The following is a 21,642-nucleotide window of genomic DNA, read 5'->3' as shown; positions in this document are numbered from 1 at the left end:
TGGCTCTGCTCTCAAGAATTACTGTTGGAAGGTTTGGAGTACCTTATCAGATGTCAGACCCTAGCAAGCTCCCTGTGGCTATTCAATATCACTTGTATCACTTGACATCCCCTTGATTTCAATTTGCTTGAGCGAGCACCAGTAACGTCTCCATTTGTCCCTGTCGCGTACTAGTGCAGTCCAATGATATCTGCTTGCTCTAGGCACAGGAAGAGCCTCAAATCGTTCATTCATGGATTTGATGAAGAAATCTGATAATCTAGTTGGTGGGCGGCCACGAGGTCTTCTGACGTCCCATGGAAATCAGTCTGTAACAGCTATAGTCCAACGGTCATCTATGAATCGCATAACATGACTGGCCCATCTGATTTTTGAGGTCTTGGCAAACAAGACAGCGTCCCTGATTCTTGATCATCAACGGAGGTCAGAACTACAGATTCCTTCTCTCACTTGAGTGAGACATGATACTCCTAGCATAGCTCTTTCAATTCCCCTTTGGGATACACTAATAGTGTTCTCATCCTGTTTGCGTAGGGCCCAGGTCTTTGAGGCATATGTTAGTGAAGGAAGAATGGTGGAATTGAAAATTTGTGCCCAGAGCCAGAGGTTCTTCATTCTCTTAACTACTTCTTTGATGTTCTTGAAGGTATTCCACACTGCTCTCTTCCTCCTGCGCAGTTCTGTCACCAAATCGTTTCTCATGTTGATTTCTTGACCCAAGTATGCATAGCTGCTTCATTTGGAGATGTTCATTCCATTGAGAGCAAATGGAGCTTCAGGGACCAGTTCGTTTTTCATGAACATCCTCTTGTTGAGATTCAGCTGCAATCTGAACTTTCCACACTCGTGGTCGAAGTCGGCCAGCATTTGTGCCGCTTGGCTAATGTTTGGCATTATGAGAACTATGTCATCAGCAAAGTGGAGGTGGTGTAATTGCCGAGCATCTATCTTCACTCTCATTCCTTACCATTCCAATTGTCGCATATGTTCTCAAGGGCGGCACTGAAGAGTTTTGGTGAAATGCTATCATCCTGTCGCACCCCTCTCTTTACATCAATGATCACTTCCTTGTAGAATGGTGAGATCCTGGTGGTGAATCCACAATACAGCTCGTGGAGGATTATAATATACTGAGTTGAACGCTCTTTGGCCAGGGCTTCGATGACCACCTCAGTCTCAACAGTATTGAAGGCCTTCTTTAAGTCAATGAACGTTAGACAGAGCGGCATCTTGAACTCTCGCGAAACTTCAATGAGTTTGGTCACTGTGTGGATATGGTCTATCATGCTGAATCCCCTTCAGAACCTGACTTGCTCACATGGTTGTCCTTCGTCTAGTGTTCTGCCTATTCTATTCAGGATGACACGAGTGAACAACTTGTAGACGACAGACAGCAGGTAGACTGGGTGATAGTTGCAGATGTCGTGGATGTCTCCCTTCTTGTACAACAGAATGAACCTACTGTTTTCCACTGAGATGGAACCTTGCATCCAGACAGGTAGCGTGTGAAGAGTCGAGCCAGTGTATTGATGAGTACTGGCGGCAGACTCTTCAGGTATTCGGGTCTGACCTTGTCCGGACCAGGTGCTGTACGCATCTTTACCAGCGAAATGGCGTGTCGGATTTCAGAAGGGAGAACATTGGGAATTACATATCTATCCTGTGGAATTTGGTACGTGAGCAGATGGACATGGTTGTCAAAGAGATCCGAGTAGAAGTCGTGAATAATCCTCTCCATTGCCTTTCTGGAAGATGTGATAGATCCATCGGGACGTTGGAGGGCAGTCATCTTGGTCTTGTAGTTGGCAAAGGACAGGTGAGCATTGCTAATACTTTTCCCAGATTCTGCTGCACTGGCCAACACTGCTGCTCTTCTTTCTCTGAGGTCTTCCTTTATCGCATTTCTGCACAGCTTTGTGAGCTTGGACATTAGCTTGTGGTTGCCTGAGGCTCGTGCCAAACCATGTTGATGAATGAGCTCGAGAGTTTCCAAAGACAGGCATCCGTTTGTGGCTTTCTCACTCTCGGCATTCTTCACACAGTCATGGAGGTGCTGAACCAGTTGATCGTATTCCTTGTCGATGTTGTCAAGGATGGCATCTTCCCACATTGCTGCAATAGTGCCAAAGATCTCCCAGTTGATGGTCATTCTGGGAGTTGCCTTCTTAGACTAAAATTTTGCAGACTTTTCTCCCTGCTCTGTGAATTAGAATTTTGCACGAAGGAGATGGTGGTCCAATCCCATTTGGAATTTTGGGACCACAGCGACATCAGTCAGGCAAAACCTTCGATTGAATATGATGTTGTCAATTTCGTTGTAGAACTGTCCACCGGGAGACTCCCATGTCGAGCGTTTAGATTCGGCCTTCTGGAACTGTGAATTACCATGAATGGTCTTGGTCGACATGATGAATTCAGACAGTCTCTCACCCTGATCGTTCCATTCTAGGCCATGTGTCCCAATGTGGAGTTCTTCGGGCGACCTTCTCAGGCCTATCTTGGCATTATAATCACCGCAATGATCTTGTAGAAGGTGTGGTCTTCTTTATACAACATCTCCAGTTCCATGTAGAACCTCTCAATTTCTTCTTCATTGTAGTTGGAATTTGGCGCATAGATGATGAAGATAGAAACTTCAGGCAGTGAGCCACATCTATTCAAGCGTAATAGTCCAATTTGGGTAGTTAGGCATTTGAATGAATCGATGCTCATGGCCAAGTTCGTGTTGACAAGGACACCAATGCCACCAACACCTCAGATAAATACGTCACTGGCCAACCCCCACTACATCCACTACCCAGCCACCTCCACACTCCAGGCCGCTTTCCGGACACTTGGGCCAAACCTCATGCGCGTGTGAAGCCCCGCAAAACCAGGTAAGCAGAACTTTGCGACCTTGAACTCTAGGTTCAACGAGACCTGGAAACAGGATCCTCTGTCTGCTTCCTCCAATCTCCAGCATCTGAGTGAGGGGTCAAACCCAGACGCCCCACCCTACCCAAGCCAGATAAATACTGCACTGGCCGACCCCCACTACATCCACCACCCAGCCATCGCCACACTACAGGCCGCTCTGTGGACTGCACAGCCACTTCGTGCTCATGCAATACACCATAATACCCATTGTTCCTGCACCATATTTGATAGGTTTAAATTTGGTGTGAACCATGGTAACAACTCTAATGGCGATTGGAGGGCGCCCTAAAAGCCTTTGTCCCTCTCGGAGAGCTTGGCAAGCTACTGAGAATATCCCGCCCACACGGCAGAGCCTAGCAAGCTAACCCTGGCGTATTCAATATGCCAACAGCACTAACAATAATTGGCCTCATTCACCTTTCACCGAAAGAGCCCCCAACACAGCAGCGTTAAGAAAGATGAACAAGGAGAGGCTGAAAAAATCTCGGGGATGAACTAGACTGCTAAAACAAAGAAAGACTAAAATTATTGTCTGTACTTTTAATGCACGCACGCTGGTATCAGGAGCATCTACCGAGGACCTGATGGTGCAAGCGCAGAAGATCAAGTACGACATCATTGGTCTGACCGAAACGAGAAGATATCAATCACATCACGCCATTTTTGACACTGGAGAAGAATTGTTCCTTAGAACATAATAAATATGCTTATTATCACTGAATTCATATAAAGATGGCAATGAGATATCATCTTAACCAGTGATTATGGCACATATCAAAACCACTGAGAACAATTTGTGTTTGCAGGGGTGAACTGAAAAAGAAACTTTCATCCACTACTGGTGGGAATGTCATCTGGTCCAATTACTATGGAAAACAGCATGGAGAGTTCTCAGTAAATTTATAATTGAGCTTCAAGTGACCAGCAGTTCCAATTTGTGGTATCTAACCCATTAAGAGAATAATGTTCATTCAAAAGGATATATGTCCACTGTTATTCATTGCAGCATTTATCGCAGCATTGTTTATAGCTAAAAGTTGGAATCAACCTAGATCTTCAATGACAGATAAGTGGATCATGAAGATGTGGTATATATGTATATATATATGCAATATAATATTGCACAGTTGTAAAGAAAGATCAAATCATACAATTCACTGCAACACAGATGGAATTGGAAGTTATCATGATAAAGTATAAGTCAGAAGGACAAACACAGGATGATCTCATTTACATGTGGCATATAGAGTAACTGTATGAGGGAATGCAGTTTTAAAAGGGCATTCTTCAATCACCCTTGGCCTCAAAATATAGGGAAAAGAAGGGCAGAAAAAGAAAGAAATTGAGAGAAGTAGAAAAGACAAAAAACAAGCAACAGGAAACAGGGGTCAAGAGGATCTGAGTACATTGGTGTTGTGAAGGAGTGGTATAGCCAAATAGCCAAAACACAAAGTAAAAAGTACTGAAAACAAAAGATCAAGTTTCGAACAACCAAACATTAAAATGTGCCTATCAAGGAGAGAGGTCAGGGGATGAAGAGGGTTGATGGAAAGAACCCGAAAACCCTGGTGGAGGGAAGTAAACACTGGTGGTGGGATTGGTTCTGGAACCTATGACTAAAACACAACTATGAATTGTGTTTATGCTTTAATAAGATTAAAGCATAAACCATGATGCTTTAATAAAATTAGCAAATGAAAATACAAATAATTATTCATGAAAATAAACTGAATTAAGGTACCAGTATGATAATAAATAAATGGTAATTATCACACTAGGCAGGAACTGAGTGTTAAAAGAAAGTAAAGACATATACCTGATAACCTCTCAGTATCTATATTGCAAACCGTAGTGCCAAGAGAGGGAAGGAGAGAGAAGGAGAAAGAGAGGGAGAGAGAGGAAAAGAGAGGGAGAGGGATAGAAGTAAAGCACCTGCCAAAGAGGCAGTAGAGGCAGACTAGAAGGTGAGGGGGTGATGGGAGGGAACCTGGGGACACTGGTGCTGGGAAAGGTATACTGATGGAGAGATGGGTGTTGGAGCACTGTATGACTGAAACCTAATTATGAACAGCTTTGTAAGGTTCTATCTCAGTCATTTAATAAAAAATTTTTAAAACAATCAATCACCGTTTAAAAATAAATAAATAAATTTAACAGTTTCACTTATTTGTAAAAAAAGTAAACTGAATTAATAAAAATTAGGTGCTCAATACGTATTTTATTATTGATGTGGAAAACTAAAAATGCAGTGCTTGTCAGATGTCTAGTACCATAAAGGTGTTTCTTAGACTGTTCTATTTGTTTTGATAATGGGGTCATTACAGGAGGACGTGAGTTTTCTGTCAGCAGAGATAATACGATATATTTTACTCTCCATTCACTCTTGGATTTGGTTGTTTGGGGACCACACCCAGTGGTGCTCAGGGTTTTCTCCTGGCCCTAGAGAACAGGGATCACTCCTGGAGGGCTTGGGAATCCTCAGAGGAACATAAAAGGTTCCCATTTGCAGACAACATTGAGTCCCACAGAGGTTGAAAAGCTGGATTTAGGCCATACACTTAATGTTAAACCAAGCTGGAGAACGTTTTATTTAACATCTTTTTCTGTTTTCAATAGCATCATTAATTCATAATTTGGGGAAAGTATTTTCCTAAGAGTAGAAGAAAACAGTTAATGAAATTCTGTGAGAGAATGCAGATAGAAGACAGAGTACGTTAAGTTGAATTATTAGACAAAACTTCCTATGAAAAGTATTTTGAAAAAATAAATAAGATCTGAAAAGGCAAAAAGATGTGTAGTCCTAATTTGTATTCAGGTATTCAATTTAGAGTATATTTTGATTAATGTCAAGATAAACATAAAATGTAATGCGGTTTTTAAAGAAACTGGACTGGTTGACTCAGTGGAACTAGTTTATGAGTCTAAAGAGCATGTTGTCTGTGTACTCTGTGCTTCCAGAACTCAGCCAAAGTTTAGGAATGAGTGGGAAGGACAAAATATTGAATGGACAACAGGAAACAAACTCATGATGTGACTTAGAAGCTTGAGAGCATAAATGACAAGTGAGGGCTTTGATGTAGTTCATGTTACTGTTGTTGAGAAAGTTGCAGACAGAAAAAACACAGAGCAAGAAAAGGAAGAGTTTAGAATGCAAGTGTTTGGCTAGCTCTTGTCAAACTGAATGAGAAAGGTTCATTTACTTTGGAGAGTTTTTGTTTGTTTTTATCAAGGTAGTTAATATAAAGTGACTGCATAAAGTGACCTAGAAAGAAATTGAATGTGATTTTATGGGATCAAAATGCCTGAAGAAATAGAGGGGAGAAATTTCTCACTATCATTTGCATTGGGTAGCCAAATATGAAATATTCAAGAAGGTAGGAAGATATTTAGCTGTGCCTCTGCTATGGGAGATAACTTACTGGTGAAGCAGGATTTGTAACCTGATATAGTTCAATACGCCTACTCTAAAATGTTAGAAACCAGGCAAGAGTGTAAAGACTAATTAACAAGCTATACTGATCCCTAAGGTGTTGCCTGTGTCTATGCAATGTTGTAATGAAGTTTGAAAATGTGTGAAGTTGTTGAGCTAGTGGCCATTAAATCATTGAATATTCTTTCCAAGTCAGTGTGGCAATGCAGTGAGAAAGGTAAACAAATTGAAACAGATTTTCTTTCCACATTCTGCCTCTTCTGCTTCTTTTATGGTTGGCAGAAGGGCAGACATGTGAATGTAAATGCAAACTACTCTGACAGATACTGTAAAGAAACATTACTTATCATAATAAAGTATGTGCACTGAGCAAGTTTCTGCTATGCTTGTGTTGTATGGTGGATGTCTATACAGTGCATTTTATATGGTGCTGTTTTAGGTAAAAATAAAACTGTGTTTATACAGAGTAGAATTATATGTGGTTGAAGTTTAAATATTTTTGTAGAAAGTGCTTAGAGACAAGTTTTATTTGGGAATGCTTCTGAATAGCCTTAATAAAAGTCTTTTATATAATTGATCTAAACTGTTAGTCCCTTGACAGTGTAGAAGGATTACATGACTGGCTCAGGGATTTGTTCCCAGTGCGTAAGCACCAGGCTTGGATTATTGTGCAGATTTGGACTTCAATGTTAAAAGAGAATATCATATATGATTCTTCTCTGTAGGAGTAAGAGTGTGGGAGTAAGTCTTCACCAATTATTTTTTCTTGAAAACTGTAACTACTGAAAAGCATATAATAAAATTACTTCTACCATAGCCTAACTTATATACACAGAATTAAATTTCTACACTGCATTTCTGGTCACAAAAACATAACCAAAGTCTGAACAACGATCCCCAAACTTTTTAATGTAAAATAATACTCTGTATTCATTAATCTGCTTATTAATTTCTCCATTGTTAAACCTTTTAATTCCAGTTTAGGTTTACAAGTTATCAGAGCCTCTTCTGGTAGTTTAGAATAGAAAACTAGACCAAATATGCAAAAGATGCACTTTCATGGGGAAATGCCTCACATCTACATCAACATTTACTCATAATGAGATAATTGAGACATGGTAATAAACAAATGGACATTACTTCTGAATTGTACCTTTATCATTCTTGTTAGGTGCCCAGAAACATCAAATTCTCATCAAATACTCATATTCTTGAGACGCTTTTGCTTCCAAAGCCTCAAATTCAGAAAAATATTTTAAAATCTTTTACATGTAAGCTTCCCAATCCATATGTACTTCCACCAGAATGGAATCAGAAGCTAAAAATCTTGAGATTTGGGGGTTCATCCAGTTTCAGAAGCGACAACCATCTCATTCCTGTAAATAAGAGCTTATATCTGTGCCCAGTGTTGTTCTCACTAGTGCAATTCCAGGGTAAGGTTTGAAATGTTATTCCTGATTACAGAGCATTTCGGGAAATTTGTGAAACCTCCACTGATAAATCTATTTGCTGCTGAAAATAGATAGATGTTCTTCTTGATGCTTGCAACCCTATGTGATATGCTCAAAATTCAATACAAAGACATTACCTCCATAAGTTGTACTTAATTTTTTTTCTGGACTGAGCACATTACCTCACCCGCACCTCCAACTCCTATTGCTTCATTCTACCTGTGTATTCAATTCTGACCCAATGACCAGAGGGCTTATTTATTCTATTACCATGCAATTTTTAATCTCTATAGAGTGCAGTTCCAAACTAGGTAATGAGATACCACACTTTAAAAAATGGTTTTGACCCAGAATACTGGGTCTTTAATAAGTCCATACAAACTTATTAATTGCTTTTCTAGGTTCTTTAAGATGTTATCCAAATTTTGATGTGGCATTTCATTGAGTCTATAAAATAAATTGTGTAGGATAGTCATTTTGCCAATACTGATTCTTACAATACAAGCAAGGAATATTTTTTTTTGCTTTTTGGGTCACACCAGGCGATGCACGGGGGTTACTCCTGGATCTGCACTCAGGAATTACTCCTGGCATGCTCAGGGGACCATATGGGATGCTGGCAATCAAACCCGGGTCGGCCGCGTGCAAGGCAAACACCCTACCCACTGTGCTATCACTTTAGCCCCCAAAGCAAGGAAGATTTTGACAATTCATAAATTTTATTTATCTATTGTTTTGAAATTTTCAAAATTGGTATAAATATCTTATAGCTTTTGTCAGGTTGATTCACAGATCCTTTATGTTTTCAGACACTTATGGAATAGACTCCTTGATCACTATCTCCTCTGATTAATTTTCTGTATATAAGAATGTGACCAATTTTGTGTATTGACTTTGTAGCTGATCCCTTTGCTGTATTAATTTGCTGTTTTTCGGAGCTATTTTTTAATAAACCTTTTGGTGTTTTCCATATATAGTATCATGCTATCTACAATTAGTGATGATTTGACTTCTTTACCATTTGGATTTCCTTGATTTTATTTTCTTGCACGATTTCTATAGCCAGGACTTCCAATACAATATTAAATAAAAGTGGAGACAATGGATATACTTGCTTTCTACTTGATATGAGAAAGAATCATTTCAGTTTTTCATTTTTCACCATTACGACTGATACTGACTGTGGCATTACTATCCTGAAGAAAGTTCCTTCACCCCTATTTTATTAGGTTTTCTTTATCACAAACAAAGATTGGATATTGTCAAAAGCTTTCCGTGCATCAATTTATATAATCAATTATATAATAATATGATTTTTATCTTTCCTTTTACTTGTGGTATATTATGTCAATTGATTTGCAATTGATTTCCTAACCTATGAATGAACTGCCAGAGGAACCCAGGTATGTGGGACCTATGGCTGAGATCTCCAAGCCTCCTCGGATTGGGACTGGGCCTCCTCCACCCAGATCCCCAGTTTTGCAGTAGCTTGGCAGCCACCACACCCACAAACTGCACCACCACCCCACCCCACCCCCGCAGCACCATGTATTCTCATCAATAGCCAAGACCCAGAGACTACCAGAGACTATAAAACAAAGCTCCCAGAATTGAGCCATGCAGAGTCTCGCACGAAAGAGCCTGGCAAACTACCCATGGCATATTCGATATGCCAAAAACAGTAACAATAATGGACCTCATTCCCCTGACTCTGAACACGACAGGGACAAATGGAGACATTAGTGGTGCCTGCTTGCGCAAATTGATGAGCAACGGGAGGACAGTGATAAGTGATACAGTGTGATACAGTGATACAGTGATTTTCATATACTGAACCATCCTTGAAATCCTGAGATGAATCCCTATTGTTCACGGGTATATGTGAAAAAAAATTGGGGGCCACATTGGTGATGCTTAGGGGTCACTCCTGGCTCTCTTCTTAGAAATCAGTCTTGGCAATCATTGGCGGACCACATGAGTTGGTGGGAATTGAACCCAGGTTGGTCATGTACTTACTTACTTCATTATCATTCCAGCCCCGATGGGTGTATAATTTTTTGATGTGCTGTAGGATTTGGTTAGCGAGAATTTTGTTTAGGATTTTTGCATTGATGTTCATCATGAAGGCTAGGTTGAAAGTTTATTTTTTGGAAGTGTCTCTGTCTGCTTTTAGCACTGATTTAATTTAACTTCCTAAAAGGTGCTAGACAGGTGTGTGTGGAGCGGAAGGTAGGTAAGATAGAAAAGGGGCCACTATGACAATGATCGTTGGAAATATGGTGTACAGAACTGAGTGTTAAAAGTAGGTAAAGGAATATACAAGATAAACTTTTGGTATCTATATTGCACACCACAGTGCCCAAAAGGGGGAGTGAAATGGAGAGAGAAAAAGAGAGCGAGAGAAAGATAAAGGGAGAGAGAGAGAGAGAGAGAGAGAGAGAGAGAATTGTGTCTGCCATAGAAGCAGGTTGGGAGTGGTAGTGGTGGGTGATGGGAAGGACCCTAGAGACACGGATGCTGGGAAATGTACACTGGTGGAGGTCTGGTTGTTGGGACACTGTAAGACTGAAACCTAATCATGAGCAGCTTGTAAAAGTCTCTCTCAGTGATTTAATTATAAAATCATAAAATAAAAGAAAAAATTAAAAAGGTGCTAGGTATGATTCCTGTGTCTACAACACTTTTGAAAACTACAGAGTAAAGGCAGTAAATCTTTAAATGTGTGATAGAACGTACCAGTGAATTCATCTGGACTGGGACTTTGGTTCTTGGGGAGATTCTTAATTACTGTTTCAATTTTCTAACATATAAGAAATCCTGACCTTTTCAGGATTTCTACTTCCTCCTTCAGCTTTGGGAGATTACATGACTCTAAGAGTCTATTCTTGGTTTTCCAGCCCAAGAGCATACATTGTTCATAGTAGCCTCTCTTTATATTTTGAATTTCTGAAGGGTCCTTTGCAACTTCTTGCATTTAGTCTCTGATCTAACTTACTTGCACGTTTTCTCTTTTTTCCCTTGTGAGCCTAGTTAAAGGTTCATCTTTCTTTTAAGTTTTTCAAAGAAACAGTTCTTGATTTTATTAAGTGTTTTAATTGCTCTCTCATTTTTTATGTTGCTGATCTCTAGTATATTTCTATGTTGTTGATCTCTTTCTTAGTAGTAAAAACTAGCTTTTGCTATTTACCTCATTCTCCTACTTTTTATGATCCTTTGCTTTTCCTTTTTCCAGGTTTTTCAGATGTGTCTTTAGTTTGTTAATTTGGATCTTTTCTTTTGTCTTAGCATAAGGCCTGCCTTGCTATGAATTCCTTCTCCCCAGTAGAGCTTTATATGTATCCTTTAGATTCTGTTTATATATTTATTCTCATTAGATTCCAGTAATATTTTTATTTCTTCATTTCCTCTTGATCCAGTTATTTCTGAGCATCATTCTGCTCAAGTGTTGGTAGCTTTTCACATCTATTTTCTTTGGCTAACTTCTACTTTCATGGCATTATGGTCTAACCAGTTACTTTGTGCTATTTCTATAATTATATGCTCTAGTATGTATCCTGGGTGGGAGCGATAACACAGCAGGTAGGGTGTTTGCCTTGCATGCAGCCGGCCCAGGTTCGATTCTTCTGTCCCTCAGAGAGCCCGGCAAACTACTGAGAGTATCCCGCCCGCACGGCTGAGTCTGACAAGCTACCCATGGTGTATTCAATATGCCAAAAGCAGTAACAACAAGTTTCACATTGGAAACATTACTGGTGCCCGCTCGAGCAAATCAATGTGCAATGGGATGACAGTGACATAGTATGTATTCTATCTGGATAACATTCCATGTGCACTAGAGAAGAATATGTAGTCTTTTGAGGGAATGGAAAGCCCCATATGAATCCAACAAGCCCAATTCCTCCAGCTTCACATTTAGGACTTTTGTCCTCTTGCTGATTTCCATCTGGTCGATCTGTCTATTGACTAAACTGGAGTGTTGAAATCTCCCTCTTCTAATGTGTTTCTTTTGGTTTATGAGCAGAAGCTTTATGAAGTTTGCTGATTTTTCATTTGGTGCATAACAGTTGATCACAGTATTTCATAATCTATTTCCCCCAAAATGAGTATGCAGTGTTCATTTATTTTCTCCAATTACTTTCTTTTGTTAAACGCCATTTGGTCTGATATAATTATGATTGTCCCAGCTTTTCCTTCTGATCTTCCATTTGCATGTGTGTTTGTTTTCCATCTGTTAACTCTAAATCTGTATTTATCCTTTACATTTAGGTATGTTTCCTCTAAGCAAAAGATGGAATTTTTTCCCTTAATAAATTGATTATTCTATCCATTTTTGTAGGGAAGTTCAATTCATTGACATTGTGAAAGCTTATTGATAGAAAGGCTGTTTTGCTGTTTTTGTGTATGTGTGTATAATCAAGTTATTTTTGCCAGAGTTTATTTGTTTTTTATAGGCAATCATTCAGTAATAAATACTTGCAGGTTGGTTTAGTTTTATCAAATGTTTCTAGCTCTCTGTTTATCTGAAAAGGGTCTTACCTCTTCCTCCACTTCAAATGGAGGAAGTGTTATTTACAAATACCTTGTAAATAACTTTACAAGGTAGTGGACTCTAGGTTAGAAGTTTTTTTTCCTACTCTTTTTTGCTTATTCTTCCCCTTTCTCTCTTTCATCTTCTTCTGGTATTCCTGCAATTTGAGATTATTCCTTTTGCTTTTATCTGTCAATAATCTCTTCCATTAATTCTCTTAATTCTCAATAAATTCTTCCATTAATTCTCTTAATTCTCTGTCATTAATTCTCCTCCATTTATTTACTTCTATTTTTGCCACTTTATATTGTTTATGGTTAGTAATATTCTTTCAGTATTGTTATTTCAATATCGCTAATAGTTCTCTGGGTGTTAAGCTCTACCTATCCGACTTGCTATTTCATTCTTTAACTTCCTTAATTCCATTTGCATGGACTGTGATACCGTGGTTCAATTCATCCTTGAGCAGGTTGAATTTTTCTTCCAGTAATTGCTTTATTTAGGTCACCATTGCATAGTGTTGATTTGAAGTTCTCTTTGATGAGGTTTGAGTCTTTATTCGAGAGTGATAATTATGCTTTTTCAGGAACAGGTGAATTCCTTTCCCCTCCATTGTTCTGAAAGATTTCTGAGAGCTGTGATTTGAGCTTCAGATTCCCAATTATCTGAAATCTGATCTGATTTGTTATTTTTCAGTAAGGTAATGATAATCTGTTAATCTAACAATGTCTGTGCCCTAAAGTTGCTATTTTAGAGGCTGTGAGGGTAAATATCTTAATATTTCTATTTACATAATAGGGTGATTATGGAGGTATTTGAGGGCATATATCAGAACCTATAAACCCTTAGAGTTGGTGGGGTTGAAAGGGTAGAGTTCTCTCTATTTCTAATGTGTTGGTGCATATTTTGGGTTCTAGAGCCAGTCACCAGGAGATTTCCTAGTGATGGAATACTTTCCAAGATGGATGTCTTGACACAGTGGTTGATGAGGTCAGAAGTTTAGAGCACTTGGTTCACCCAGAGGATGAAAGAAGCTAGTGTAAGCATTATGGGTCTATAATGGCATATCCTGGGTTTGAGATTCAGGTGGAGGGTTCATTGAAATGACCCAGGGAAAAGTGACAGAAATAACATTTTTATTAGAGAAAACTGTATATGGCAGGGGAAACTCCTAGTAACATGCCATCTCATCCTCTTATTGTGTGTCTCCTTTCTCTCTTCTGTCGTTTCTTAGCTCTAAATATATACCCTTGTACCCTTTGCTGTCCCCTTAAGGAAATCAGGGGTGACTCCGGTACAGGAATTGGGGGGCAGTCATGGACTCCTGACACCTGGAGCATTCTGTGTTTGCCATGAGCCAATTCCAATCAGGTTGCAACAAATTCTAAGATTTTATTGTTCCTTGCAGCCTCATAGTATTACATTGTGTATATATACCACATCTTCTTAACTCACTCATCTGTCATTGGACAACTAGGTTGATGACATATCTTAACTATTATACTCAGTGCTGTGATGAATAATGGTGTGTATATGTTCATTTGAGAGAATGTTTTCTTTCCCTTTTGATCTGTGGGCGCCAGTAACGTCTCCATTGTAAGACTTGTTGCTACTGTTTTTGGCATATCAAATACGCCACGGGTAGCTTGCCAGGCTCTGCCATGCAGGCAGGATACTCTTGGTAGCTTGCCGGGCTCTCTGAGAGGGACAGAGGAATTGAACCCAGGTTGGTCTCATGCAAGGCAAACGCCCTACCCACTGTGCTATTGCTCCAGTCCACTCGAACAAATCAATGAACAATGGGACAGCAGTGCTACAGTGCTACAGTGTTTGATCTGTAGATAGATACCTAAAAATGGAATTTCTGGGTCATTTGACTGTTCTAAGTTTATTGGGAACTCTCCATACTGTTTTTCATAGAAGTTGTACCAGATAACATTCCCACCAGCAGTGGATGGGACTTCATTACATTGCTGCAAACATAGATTGTTCCTACTATTCTTGATATGTGCCATTTTTACTAGTGTGAGATGGTATCTCATTGTTGTCTTGATGAAATTCAAGGGTGTTTTAATTTTATTTCCTGAACTCAGCAAGACACTTCTTCCAGGAGGCACAGACAGACAGGCATTCACCTATATGACGAGGGGTGAAGTGGCACTGGGCCAGGAGCAGTCCCAGCTCTGGGAGGGATGCATGCTGGGACAAGCCCAAAGATGTCATTGTAATCTCACCTTGCTCATAGATCCCCATGCCCCCCACTGCAGGTGTACTCAGTTGGGGATCTTCTCTTCTATATGTATCTACAGAGTTATTTGAACTTCCTGACCTTTGCATTAACAGAGTATACTCATTATCACCCACGTGCTGTCAAGATATAACACCTTTTTCTGTGGTGGAGAGCTTCTGCTGTGTCTGCTATTTCATGCCCCTTCCACTTTCTATTCCATTGTTTCACCAATTCAACCATATTTCCTTATATTATCAAGAACTTAGGAAAGTTTATTTTCCCCTTTTTAACTGCATGCCATGGTAACAGTTTCATATGTGTGAAGTGTGTATATATATATATACGTACACACACATATATCAGCACATTGAGAAAGATAATGCATCTGTGGATGACAAAAGCACTACAACAAACAATGAGAAGTTAACTACTATTTTAAAAGTCATATGAAATATTAGTATTTCAAGAGCCAATACATAAGGGAAGTAGAGGAAACAGATGAAGTGATGTGAGTAGTGTCGTAGTTTGATTAATTAAAAGGTCAAATTTTTAAAAAGACCACAAAAGGTAGGTGAAATTCAAGACTGTTTTAATTTTATTTCCTGAATTCACTATCTTTTAAAATTAGAATGCAGAATCCCAGTTTTTGGAGAAACTGTACTGCAGACAGGAATATTTTCCCTTTTTCAGCTGCCTTCTGGAAATAATTTCAGAGGCAATTTTCTTTTTCTCACAAGAAGCCTAGCTGGTCTTTGACACGTAGATCTTAGGTGCTAGCCAGGCCTGACTTGACATTGTAGATTCCAGGCTCTGGCCCAGCCTAGTCTTTGGGATGTAGATTTCAGGTGCTGCCTAGTTTGTAATTGACATGTAGATTTCTTATGGCAGCCCATCCCGGTCTTTGGGATGTAAATCTGAGTGCTTTCAGCCCAAGGAATTGTATCTTGGGGGGGCTAGATTAATGGCCTGCAGATATAAGAGAATAATGTTGCCTCAATGTTCAATGTTCTTCCTGTAACATCTTTTGGTGCCTTTGGTTATGTCAATGTATTGCGCCCTTTGGAAGTGCCATGATCAATAAAAGGGGTTGGGAGAGAAGGAGAGGGGGTGAAGAGTGTATAGAGGGAAGATCGGAATAAACTGCAAGTGAGACCAATCATCTTGGCTCCGTTCTTTCCTTTGCCTGCCACATCATCGCCATAAACCTCCCTGGGGTGGAGGAAGCGGCCGGAAACTACCGAGCTCGGGTGGCGGGAGAGACAGTGCTGCTGCCCTAGGCCCTGTGCCTGGCTCGGTGCGGTGAGGCGTTCTTTCCCTCGCCCGCGCCTTTCTTTCTTTTTTGTGTTTTTACACACCCAGTGTTATCATGCTTTTGAAGAGTTGTAAGAGTAGGTTATGTAGTAAAAGGATACTACAATGCACATATAACAAGGGATTAATTTCCTGAATTATGTGAGAAAAATTATGAACATTAACATTCCAAGCCTGAGTTAATAATTGCTTGATAAAATAACCACATATTTACCAATCCTGAGGATTCTAGGGCAGAAGAAATTAGCTCATTTCTTCTAAAATGATAGTAGACATTTTTAGGAAATGTCCCCGAAATTGCAGGACATAGTTTTGTCTAACTAGTTTCAAATTTAATTTATGAACATGTTCATCATAAAGACTATTAAACAAAAATAGGCATGAGGCACTTTACAGTGTTTTGTAGTTTTATAGTATACCTACCAAACAAGTTCACTCATTTTGCAGATAAGTAGCTACAGAGTTATAATACTAAAGATTCAAGTTTATCTCCTAGAGCTTAAGGCACCATTAGATCCTAACCACTAAATGGAAATTCAATTATGTTCTCTCTACTCTATTTACTGAGGAAGAAAACGGAAGCATTAGTCCTAGGACAGTGTTTCTCATTTGTGAGCTGGGAGGAGGCGGAGATAGTTCTTTCTCCAGGATGACATATTCCACTTTTTCAGGGTGTATGAGAAAAGATGTTATTTAGTGTCGCATGCATTTTGAGATTGAAACACCACAAAAGCAAACAAACATTGATTTTTTAATATATCAGGGAATTTAAAGGAGAAGTTTGGACATGTAAGAGCACACATAACACAAAAGCTTTGTGTTTGAACCTGAGGACAAAACAGGACTCGAGTTCAGAGTGAGGTGGCAGAAGATGCAAGAAAAGGGACAAAAGACTTAGGTTATCAAGATAGAGAAGAGCTTAAAATACAGAAAGAAGCATAGTCCTATACTAAGACCTTACACAATAGAGCCAGACTAAGGACATTATTATAACATTTTAGCTTACTGAAAAACTCAATCTAATCCATACTTCCCAACCATTCCTGTTATTATAAACTCAACTGGTACTCATTGTTAGTGAGAAAATTTTCATTGAAGGAAAGATGCCCAAACACTTTCCTTAGAAGATGATGCAAGTCTTTTAAAAAAAAATTTTATTAGTGTATCACTGTGAGGTACAGCTACAGATTTACATATTTTCATGCTTGTGTTTCAGTCATACAATGCTCGAGTACCCATCCCTCCACCAGTGCCCATTTTCCACCACTAATGATCCTACCCTCTCATCCTACCCTGGCTCTATGGCAGGGCATTCCCTTCTGTTCTTTTTCTCCTTTTGGGTGTTGTGGTTTGCAATAGAGGTATTGAGTGGCTATTGCGTTCCTCTACTTTCAGCGTGCATTTCCCATCCCGTACAGGTCCTCCTTCTACTCTTTACTTGGTGTTCCTTTCTGTATCTGAGCTGCCTTTTCCCCCAGCATGAGAGGCCGGCTTCCAAGCCGTGGAGAAAACCTCCTGGTACTAATCTCTACTATTCTTGGGTGTTAGTCTCCCATTCCATTATTTTATATTCCACAGATGAATGCAATCTTTCTATGTCTGTCTCTCTTTCTGACTCATTTCACCTAGCATGATACTTTCCATGTTGATCCACCTATATGCAAATTTCATGACTTCATCTTTTCGAACAGTTGCATAGTATTACATTGTGTAGATGTACCAAAGTTTCTTTAACCAGTCATCTGTTCTGTTTTTTTCCAGATTATGTCCATTGTAAACAGTATTGCAATGAACATACAAGTGCAGATGTCATTTTGACTATGCTTTTTTGCCTCTCCAGAATATATTCCCAGAAGTGGTATTGCTGGGTGAAATGGGAGCTGAATTTCTAATTTTTTGAGAACCAACCATACTGTTTTCCAAAAGGGCTGAACCAGTGGGCATTTCCACCAGAGTAAAGGAGAGTCCCTTTCTCCCCACATCCACGCCAACACCAGTTACCTTTGTTCTTTCAGATGTGTGCCAGAAAATGATGCAAGTCTTTCAAAATGACTGTTCTGCTTTGGGCCTTCACCACTTTCAAAATCTGGGCATGTACAGTGTGATGCAGAACTGCAGTCTGTTGCCTGATACTATGGAGTGATCTGGAAGACAAAAGGAAACATTAAGATTCAACATATCCCATTCAATTTTCCTCCCTGAATTGGTGAAGACAAGACTAACATTTAAAAAGGGACTTTCCCTATCCAGTCTAATTATCAGCAGCTAAATAGACGAATGTCGTATTTCATAAAAAAAAGAGCCCTTGGCACTGATCCTCGACAGATGATAAGGTATAGGAAAATCAATAAGTTACTTTATAATGAAACAGCAATAACACTGACATTCAATTCTTTTTGCATTCAATATTTTTGATAGTATATGGGCCTGCCCTTAACTTAATGGTCTGTTTAAAAGTAAAGGGGCTCTTTATGGCACTGCAGAGTTTTTCCATGCTGGGAGCAGTTTGCTGGGATGGAGAAAGGAAAAATTATTGAGAACAGATGTTTCTCTTTCATTTGATTCTTACTAGAATGATGAAATGAACTATTCACTAATACATAAACTTTTAACTATGCTCTTATTTTGCTTGGAGAAAGCACAAAAGTAAGAAATGCTTTATCATTCATCTTTTCTTTTCATACTAAGCTTTTTAAAAGATGAAATGACATTAAAAAATTCTGTGTAAGTGTGAGATTTATCCTTGCTTCCAAATCTAACATTGTTTAAGGTTATACAACTTCAAAAATTAAGAAACGAAAGGAAAGCATGTAAGTCATAATTACAATGTAGTTGGAGAATAGTGGTTTAAACTGCTTTTTTGTAAATTTCAGATTTATGCTATAATTAAAATGTAGACTCCTTAATACATTCTTATTTTTATTTTTGTTTTTTGAGTCACACCCGGCGATGCACAGGGGTTACTCCTGGCTCATGCACTCAGGAATTACTCCTGGCGGTGCTTGGGGGACCATATGGGATGCTGGGAATTGAACCCGGGTTGGTCACATGCAAGGCAAAAGCCCTACCCGCCCTGCCCGCTCCAGCCCCCTCCCCCCCAATACATTCTTAGGTGTTCTTAAGACTAAAGAATTCCATCCATTGAATTCATAGACAAATTAAGGAAATTTTCAGACAAATTAAGGAAAGAAAATATAATTTCTAAAGTGAATGTAATAACATATTTCCTTTTACCTTTCTAATTTCAGGTGTGCTTTTTGATTTATCTTTTGTTTTGCTTTTGTTTGGGGGCCATGCATAGCAGTCCTCATGGGATTTTTGTGGATTTGTGTTCACAAGTTATTCCTGGCAACGGTCAGGGATCGTTTGTGGTACCCAGGAGCAACATGGAATCATCTCATGTGCTATATCTCAGTCCAAGAGTGTGCTTTTAACTAAGATACCTTTAAAATATTATTTCAATAATTCTATTTGCTGTATTTATCAGGAGTGCCCTCATAGAACCTTGGCTGTTACATTAAATGCAGCATGCTTTGGAATGATCTTAGTCCCATTCCTGGATTTATAAGGAATATAGATTTATGTTTGGGGGAATATAGAAACATCAGCAAGAAAATAATAAGATTTCAATTCAGATGCTGAGTCCAGATATTATATTGCACATACTGGGCAGAATATGTGGCTAAAGTTATCATATAAAAAACATACTTGTCAATTTGATAGATATCTAATAGATATTTAATTTAAAAATGGCCACTTCAATGAAAAAGTAAGTTACTTTTAGCCATCAGGAACAGGAATTCCTTTTAGTAAATTTTCCTAGTACTTACTATGCCAGGGATTCTGAGATAAGTACACAGGGTTTAATATATCATTTCAGTGCCTAGTCTTGGATTTAAGTGAACAAACCTTACCAAAAAGAGCTTGAAGGTGGTAGTGGAAGTGTTTTTCTATCATCAAGCATGTAATGTCAGAAGCAGAGGACTTTACCTAATTGTTTACTCAAAACCATCAACAATACGAAACAATTCAAAAATGCTAAAAATATTTATTCTATTTTATGCAAAGTATATTGCAGAAATTATTATGTGAGACAATCAAAGAATAAGCATAAAAATGAATGAACAAATTATTATAGAAATAATACTTTAGATCAAACTGTTACTTAGTAAACATATGTTGTTTTTCTGTATTTGGTGCTATCTTTGGTATTTGCCAACTCAAAAATCACAACCTACTGGATTTTTTTCTAGTCTAAATTCATATTGATTCTGTACTGAATTTTCTATTAATATAAGTTCTTTTATTAAAAGTGCCATTCCCCTAATTATATATTGTTTAGGACCCCCCCAAACTGAGATTTGTAACTTTGAGTATGTATCCTTTTTAAAATGACAAATTCCAGACTTTTGTCTTTATACTATAATATCTGTGACTTGTTAAAAAATTACTTTTTATTGAGTCACCATAAGTTACAAATTTATGATTGCATTTTGGTCATATCATATTCCAACATTTTTCTTTCCAATGCTCTCTTCTCTCAACAAATGTTTACAGTTTCCCTTCCCTCCCCTCTCTTCCTATCCTCTTCCCTCTCCACCTCTTCTCTCCCTCCCCTCCCCTTCCCCTGTCCTCCCTTCTCCTTTCTTCCACTCCTCACCCTCCCTTCCCTCCCCTTCCCTCCTCCTGTCTTTCCCTCCCCTCCCTTCCCCTCCTCTTCTTTCTTTACAGTTCTGAGGTTGTCTATACTTTACAGATAGGGTATCATATATGACTTCAGTGTTCCCTTCACTGACTGTCCTGCACCTCTCCCTCCTACCCCACTCCAGTGGGATGCTTGCTACTGAGACAAGTTCAATTCTCATCTAGTGTTCTTGTTTCTATTGCCTTTGTCCATTTCTTATTTCCCTCCTGTTTCTATATATCCCACATACAAGAGATCAGTTTATGTCTGTACCTCTCCCACTGACTAATTTCTTTCAGCATAATACTCTCCAAATCATCCAAAGAGCAGAAAATTGCATGATTTAATCTTTTTATGGCTTAGTAATATTCCACTGTATATATGTACCATAGCTTCTTTATCCAGTCATCTGTTCTTGGGAACTTGATGATCTCAAGAATGCCAATAAGGAATTGAATTCAAATGCTGAGGTTGTTTCCAGATTTGGGCTCTTGTGAATAGTGTTGTAATGAGCATAGGAATGCAAATGTATTTTATGCATTGTGCTTTTGGACCTTTGGGGTATATTCCAAGAAGTTGAATTGCTGGGTCATATGTAAGCTCAATTCCTAATTTTTTTGTGAAGTGTCCATATTTATTTCCAAAAAGACTGAACCATTCAGTATTTCCATCCATAATGGTCTATTTCCTTGCATCCATGCCCAGTCTCTCTGCTATGAGATTGCTCATTATTGTTTCAATTTGCATCTCCTTGGTGATTAGTGATTAAGAGAATTTTTTCATATGCCTTTCACCATTTGTATATTTTTTTAAAAGATTTCTATTCATGACTTCTCATATAGTATTTCAACACCCAGCCATCCACCAGTGTACGTTTCCCAGCACCAGTGTTCCCATCACTCCACTCCCCACCCCCTGCCTGCTCAGTATCAATATTACAAACCCAATGTCCAAAAGGGGCGAAGGGAGAGAGAGAGAGAGAGAGAAAGAGAGAGAGAGAGAGAGAGAGATGATTTTTTTTCTTGTAAAGTTCTACTAGTGCTTATATATCTTGAATACTAACAATCAGATGAGAGATGAGAGCTGGAAAAA

General features: G+C 38.9%; 1 pseudogene; it reads left to right on the top strand.

Annotated features, from left to right (window-relative positions):
• Positions 1-21,642, top strand: part of LOC101539722 (protein SET-like) — a 169,166-nt pseudogene that overhangs the window by 146,312 nt on the left and 1,212 nt on the right.

The sequence above is a fragment of the Sorex araneus genome, chromosome 1, assembly GCF_027595985.1.
Source record: "Sorex araneus isolate mSorAra2 chromosome 1, mSorAra2.pri, whole genome shotgun sequence".
Classification (NCBI taxonomy): domain Eukaryota; kingdom Metazoa; phylum Chordata; class Mammalia; order Eulipotyphla; family Soricidae; genus Sorex; species Sorex araneus.
This window is presented reverse-complemented; position numbering and strand designations above follow the sequence as displayed.